The sequence below is a fragment of the Nomascus leucogenys genome, chromosome 22a (genome assembly GCF_006542625.1).
Source record: "Nomascus leucogenys isolate Asia chromosome 22a, Asia_NLE_v1, whole genome shotgun sequence".
In the NCBI taxonomy this organism is placed as follows: domain Eukaryota; kingdom Metazoa; phylum Chordata; class Mammalia; order Primates; family Hylobatidae; genus Nomascus; species Nomascus leucogenys.
In genome coordinates, this window is record NC_044402.1 from 63,822,812 (window position 1) to 63,830,611 (window position 7,800).

At 37.7% G+C, this 7,800-nt stretch overlaps 1 non-coding gene across 1 annotated transcript; it reads right to left on the reverse strand.

Annotated features, from left to right (window-relative positions):
* Positions 1 to 7,302: 7,302 nt before the first annotated feature.
* On the reverse strand, positions 7,303 to 7,378 carry LOC115832682. The gene has a single exon (XR_004028197.1). It is a non-coding gene; the product is annotated as a small nucleolar RNA SNORD66 (small nucleolar RNA).
* Between the last annotated feature and the right edge of the window lie 422 nt (positions 7,379 to 7,800).

Here is a 7,800-nt window from a genome sequence, read left to right on the forward strand (position 1 = left end):
TAAGAGCCTATATCTTGCCTATAGAAAACACTCATTCATTCATTTTGTGAAGAATTGGAAGGTTTTTACTCACTAGGCACTCTAATAATTCATGGGGCAGTGTTTATCCACCATGGTCTCCAAGTACACTGCGGTATTTCTTAAGATAGTCATTAAATATCTGTTGAGCAGTCCCTTTATGCTAAGCACTGTTCTAACCACTGTGAAAACAGTGGTCAGGATGGCAAAGTCCCTGCTTACATGTAGCAGGGCTTAAAAATTTTTTTTTTTACAAAGAATTCCCAAAACTATTTTGTCATGAAGAATTTAAAAAAACCCGCAAAAGAAAGCATTCTCACTTATTTGCATTCCAATATACTTAGAAGAAAAGGTTTATTGCCCTATGTTCTCCCATTCGAGTATGTTACATGGGAGAGTTATTACCTGTCATTAGTTGTTGGTGGAAAACAGGCTAAGGATCCCTGTAAGAGCAACACTAAGGTGGAAATATGTCATCACCCTCAGGAAGCTTACTCTTTAGGAGTGCAGGCATCAAACAAGCAATTTGAAATATAGGATGTCAGCCATAAACTGAGATATGATCAAGGTTTAATGAGACTTCAGAAATGTCAGCTTTACTCACGTCTTGCTTGCAAGATCAACATATCTACATACTACCCACTGGCCATTTTCATGAGGACATCATACAGATTCCTCAATGTCAAGCTGTTCAAAGTCAATGTTATTAGTTCCCTCAAACCTGATTCTTCTTTGTTTTGATGATTTTTTTCAGTTTGGCTAATACAGGAATCTATGTTCAATCTTGACTCCTCCCTTTCTCTCAAAAACATCCTAACATTCTAACAACTGTTAAATATCTCTTATAGTCATAATCTTCATAATTTTTACTTCATTTGTTATTTTTACTACTACTGTCATTCATAGGACCTTACTTCAAACCTATATAATTTCTTTCCTAAATTAAATGAGCCATTAACCTGTTCCCACATCTCTATAGTAGCACTCCCACTTTTAATACTGCATCTCAGAGCAATCGTTCTAGGATGTAGAGCCAACCATATCACTGAACTGGTGAATTTATAAATAAAATCTTCCTTTCAAGATAACACAGCCAGGCCCTTTCTGCACTGTCCTCTGCCTACCTGTCTAGTCCCACCGTCCATAAATTCCTTTCCAATCATTTTTAATCATTGTTCATTAATTGATCTCTCACTTTTTTGAATTTTTACCTGCTCCTTCTTCTGCAAGAAATGTCCTTCCCCACTTCTTAAACTGGCTAGATCCTCTTCATCTTTTAAGGATTAGTTTAGGAATATTCTCTCGATAAAATTACCTGTCTGCAGACTGGGTAGAGATTCTCATCTGTATGTTCCTATAGTGCTCTGAGCTTACCTGGATTTCATATTTCACTACCCTGTACCACACATGACAAATTACTTGTTTGTGCCCTAAATTGAACCGTAGTGACTCTTTGAGGACAAGGACCAGGTATCGTTTATCTTGTGTATTCGGGTTTATGAAGAGTGACTGTTACCTAGTAGACTCTCAATGCATACTTGTTGAATAATCATATAGATATATGAATTACTGACATAGGGCACAATGGTTGCTATCTAGCACTATATTCTGGGAGAACAGATTCTTTCTGAACGAAAAGTCGTAGTGGTAAAAATGATCCAAAAGACATTGAGAAAGAACTTAATTTAAACTAGCATTGAGTGCATAAAACATTTTTGGCAACTACTTTTAGTGAAACTGAGTAGGCTTTAGAATTAGCAATCCCAAATCCTATTCCATTCATCTTGCTAAATTCAGAAAACAGTATTTTTTTGGAATGTGACATGGCTGTGTGCCTACCCAAATCTCATCTTGAATTGTAGCTCCCATAATTCCCATGTGTTGTAGGAGGGACCTGTTGGAAGATAACTGAGTCATGGGGGCAGTTTCCCCCGTACTGTTCTTGTGGTAGTGAATAAGTCTCACAAGAAGTGATGATTTTGTAAGGGGTTTCCTCTTTTGCTTGATTCATTCTCTCTTGCCTGCTGCCATGTAAGAAGTGCCTTTCACCTTCTGCCGTGATTGTGAGGCCTCCCCAACCATGTGGAAATGTGAATCCATTAAACCTCTTTAAAAAAAAATTACCCAGTCTCTTGTATGTCTTTATCAGCAGCATGAAAATGGACTAATACAGAATGATAGCAAACCCTATTTGCACAAGAGTCAAAACAATGATTCTCAGTACTTGGTTGGATCTACAACATGCCCTCATCATTGGCTTCCACTTTGTCATCAGAAGCAGCTTACCGTTTTGAATATTTATGACTTTTATGTGTCTAACTTTGGGAAAAGCATTATCACTATCTTCCACCTTATACTACACCCTCAAGGAATATATTGCTGTCCGCTCTACCTGGAATGCCTTTCCTACAGATGCCCACCTAACTCATTCCCTCATTTGCTTCAAGTCTTTCCTGAAATGTCATCTTCTCAGTGAGAAGGCCTTTTCTGACTCTTGCTAACATACTTCCCTAACACATTCATCCCAGTGATCACCTTTTCTAACATAATACATATTTACTTATATTTCTGCTTTACTATTCATATCCTTCATTAGAATATAAACTTCATGAGGACAAGATTCTTTGCTTTGTTATGTGTTTTGTCTCCAGTTCCTGGGATAATTTCAGCATTTAGTAGGTGTTCAATAATGATTTCTTGAATGAATGATCCAGCATCTGAATTGAGATCTGTTTATATAATGTATGCCAGGTTTTGTTCGACCTTGGTAGTGATGAAAAAGGTGGATGATTGTATTAATAAAATTGCCTCTTTCATTTCCTAATGCTTGCTAATTTTTCACCACATCCTGGGTACATTCCTTCCATCCCATGTCTGTAATTATTTGATCCCTCTTTGATGGAAGTTGGTCACCAAGTGCTTGAAGTTTGGTAAATTTCCTAGCCTACTCAGACAGGTGGGATTACAGTATTTGAATAAAATGTAGAACTAATAGCCTTATCAGCCTTTGCTTGATCTTGTTTTCCTAATTGTCAAGATCTTCCTTTCCAAAATCAATGTGTTCTATTACCCCTAATTTACCTAACGGAGGACCTGCCAGGTGCTAAATGACAGGGCTGAACAGTGATACCATCTCCTCAAGTAACTTTCATCCAACATCCTGCCTCCACCCTGTAGTGCTTTCTCCTTTTCCCTCTTACCTTCCTGTTTCTATTGCCTACACGCAGCCTCTATCTAAAGTGTATCAACACAATTATTTGATTCCATCAGTAGACATTTGAGAAATATATTAGGTAAACGTGTTTGTTACACACAGACAAAACAGCCAACCAACATAATTTTTAAAATTTTAACTAATAGTGTAGGTTTTCACATTAACATAGAAGTAAAAGACGTAAGGTGAGAATTTCATGCCTAGGAGTAGTAGGCAAGAGGCTCATCTCACCCCAGAGCACCTATTTTTAATTTTCAGAACCTCACAAAATTGCAAATGTTGTACTTAGGCAAAATCTACCATCAGTCTAAATTATAGGAAGAGAATGAAAGAGAATGGAAAATGTTGAACAAACTAACACATCGTACTTGGGAAGTTAGTCAACACTTTGCTAATTAGGGCCATATTTTATTGGAAACAAAAGTGGAAATCACAGAGCACAGGCATTTTAAAATCAGTATCTTTCTACTGGGAAGTTCATTGCTCAGTTAATATCTATCACACTGCACTAATAACTTTCTGCAAGTACCAAGGAGGGAAAAGTGAGAGCTGAAACAATGCCGGAGTGTTAATATATCCGTGGGTGCCCCTGTGAATCCCAGAATTTTTAAAAAAAGTTTCTCAATATTTCCAGGAATTAAATACCATCTTAAGTATAAATTGTGAGAACTTAGTGTAGTGGCAACAGAGGAAATTTAATTCATTTTAAAAGAGCATGCATCCACTGTCTGAAATTACCAGGTTTAAGAGGGGGTGAACTGGAGAGTTCTGAACATATAGAGACATTGATTTCCCTTTCCAAGAAATATACCTCAGCTTAACCACCTCTTATAATTTTTAACTTGCTGTATTCTCCACTTTAGTACATAGAATCCCATATGATTCTTCCCTTGCTTGTAAATTGCATGTCAGTTGTTCACTGTGTTTATGTCTCATTTCCTTTATTGTGTTAGGAACTAAGCAGCAGCATGTTCTCTCTTCACCCTGTGCCTCTCAACCCATCCAGGGCTGTGCTGTGCATGGTGTGCAGTCAGAAATGCCTATTGAATGAACTTCTTGTCTATGTTGATCCTATTAACCAGATAATTGCCTAATCTCCACTTGGCTTTGTGCTCTATAGGCACAACATAACAGGTGAAGTGAATAAAAGCTCTCTTCAAGCAAATACTCTCATGAATGGGGTCTTTTTTTCAGAGGGCATGGTCGCCTGTACCTCTGGAAGACAATGTTCATCTCACACCAATGAGCAGATTAGACTCAGAGAAAAGTTGACCCAAAAGATCAGATTTAGTATCAACACAAACAAACCTTTATAGGGAAGAAGATGGGAAGGGGGGCAGGGGAGTCTGTGTACCCAACAGGACTTTCCCCTTCCATCACCACTTTTCTCCTAGCAAACATCCGAACCACAGACATTCCAGTCTCCTTCTACACTGCTTATTTGGGCTGAGGCAAAACTCCATAAGATTGATTCCAAGTTACAGAGCCCGATATATGGAGAAGAACAACTGTGGTATGAATGCAAAAAAATAAAACAAGAAGAAAAAGGACCAATACTAGCACTTATGCAGAAAATATTCAAGTAGATAAACAATTGGACCAAGTCATAAATTTATGGGGAATATTCCACCTCTCAACAGATCTTTTGCATTTGAGGCTCTGAGTTAATCAGTTAACCAGCATTTCACAGGACATTCTGCTATTACTGAGGGTCAAGAGTATTCACTTGAAGAAAGTTACTTCAAACAGCTACCTGTGTGTCTTATATCCCAACCCTTGATACATAAAAATATAAATATGTGACATGTCATAATATTTTCATATTGGGTAACTACAGAGAATATTTTGGTAAGGGTGCTTAATCTAAAATGTTCAATTTTAATCAGTTTGAACTATGGTCTGTCTTTCTGTGAACTGAAAGCCACCAATCAATTTTCCTTTATCTTTTTTTCTGTTTTTCTTACCCAAGGCAATGCCTTTTGTAAAAGGGTATTTATTTTTAATGGATTTTTTAATGAATTTTTCAGTCAAGCTATTAATAATGCCATTAATTATAGGCAGCTTGTATTAAAGTGCACGCTGGCCTCTTAATCCTGACCCCCAGCTATTGGCTTGCAGCTAATCCAGCCTGGTGCTTGGCAGAGAAGGGCAGGCCTCAGCCAGCGGCTGCTAGGAAACAGGATGGGAAAGGCAGAATGGAGGGATAAGAGGGAGGAGGGGACGAATACATGTTTCGTCTCTTCTTTGCCAGAGGGCCTAAAGTTTAAAGCCAGATGATGTGTGAGTGGGGTGGGATAATCCCGCGGATGCCATGCAAGCACTTAGGAAGAACTTCCCACTGGAAGGGCTTTGCTCTGCCTTCAAGGCCTGGCCGGTTTGATAACCCCACAGGAACACTGCGCTCCCTTACCTGAGGCGGTTATGTGCGACTGCCTCGGCTCCAATCTGCTTAAATCGACCAGACAGAAGCCTCAGCCACATAATGGATTCCAATCCCTAGCTTTCTTTCCTTCACCACCCCAGCTTCCCAGTGTTAGGAAAAGTGTTTAATTACCATTTGCTTTCAAGATAATTAAATGTTCCAGGATTTCATCCTTTAGTGAAAATGCTGCTGTGAGCTTATAGGGATGAGTATGTTGTGTATTTTTAAGAATCAGTTGGCGGGTAGTACAAGTAAACGATTAGGTTTCGGTGAGTAAGGCGCAAGCTTTGGGTGTATGGGTGTCTTTTGTTGATTGTTATCATTGACATGGTGAGTGCCATCTGAAAGAAGGAAGCCAGTTCAATCGGAAGTTGATAGAAAACAACAACAAACAAACAAACAAAAAAACAAAAACAAGGCTTCAAAGGACTATAGCAGCCCAAACTGGAGAAAGGACATATGAATAGTAACACTAGAAAATAGCGAAAGTAGCCATACAAGGGCGAATACGTTTTTTAACATGACCTTGAGACAAAAAGGAAAATAGGAACTTGTGGGTCATTCTGGCGGCAACTTACCTTGTCTTTCAAAAGCTAGTGGTTGCATGTAATTGGTATGAGAGAAAATATTGCTTCTGATAACAAATCCTTCTAATCAAAATAAATAATAATACTAGTGGCATGATTATATAAAGGACAATGTTCTTAGCTATTTTCTGGTGTAATGATTTGACATAAACCAAGGTGAAACCTCACTTTTAATTATTCTCAAAATAAGTCTAGGTCCAGTTCTCCAAAGAAATGGAGAAATTTTAAGGAGTTTCTTTCATATTGGATTATAATAAATATTTACATTATGTATAGCAATAGAAGTATTTCAGGGGGAATTGATTTCAGAACCAATTAATTTATTAATGACTTTTTTTCAACTATAAACATTATCAGATTCTCACCTGCCTAAAAAGATTTCTATCATTAAAAATAGAACAGAATATTAGTTTGTTGTTTTTAATAGCACAAATTGGGAAAGAATCATTGCATTTGATTAAATTACTTCTTCATTAACCAATGTACATGTTAGTTCTGTCAGGGGTCTGGGACTGTGACAAATTTTGATAATAGAGTGATAACAAAAAACAGCATGGTCCTACTCTTACAGACCTTAAAGTTAACCAGGTACCCTTGGAAATGCCAGCCTCTCTAAAATAGTTCCCCTCATCCATATAGGAAATGACAATGAATGAAGGGCTTGATGCTATGCAGATCCAAGTCTACCACCAGGGCAACTATCAAAGTGTTCTTGAAAAAGAATACTTGAGAGTTCTTTATCAACGACATGAAAAATGACTTGTTTCCTCCATAGTGTCTACCTTTGATTAGCCTAAAGTATTTTTGGTATGGTTAAGAGTATGCATCTTTGTTAATCGAAGACACTCCTCTCTGATAATATCAATAGAGAGTTATCATATGGATGAGTTTTATGGGAAGATAATTTACCCCCACTGGGAGCTGGGCTCTAAGATCTGTCTATGACATCAGTTTCAGAGCTCACCCTTGCCAGGAAATATAAAGAAATTCCCTCTCCAGTTCATCATTATTTTGCCCCTGTCCATGATCCTTTTTTTTTTTTTTATCTTTTTTTTCCTCCCTTCCTCAGATTCTCAGTTCCATCATGGGTTTTCAGTGGCCCAGACAGGTGACACTAACATGAAGTCATCAGAGGACCATGATCCTTCAAGCTCTTAATGATCAAGACACAGCCTGAAGAGAGTAAGGAGAAATGTTCTTTATATGCCCTAATAGTATCCCCATTTTTCTTATTTTCTTAGTATATGGAAGAATTTGACTTATGATTTCAGAGGATAAGCAGTGTTTCTCTGTTTATTACCAATAGTTCGTATGCTTGATTCCCCACCAAACTCTAAGTTCTTGGGGGCAAAAACTGTGCCTTTCTGTCTTCTGGATGTTTTCAGTCAAGTGCGAGTGAAAGGCACAGTTGGCACTCAGGGCATCTGTTGGATGAATAAGTGAATGAATGGTAAAAATAAATAAATAAATGAAATGAATGTAAAGTAAGACATGAAATAATTTTAATTTTATTCTCAAGAAAGCTGATTCTCATTGAAGTATCACTGTATATTTGATCC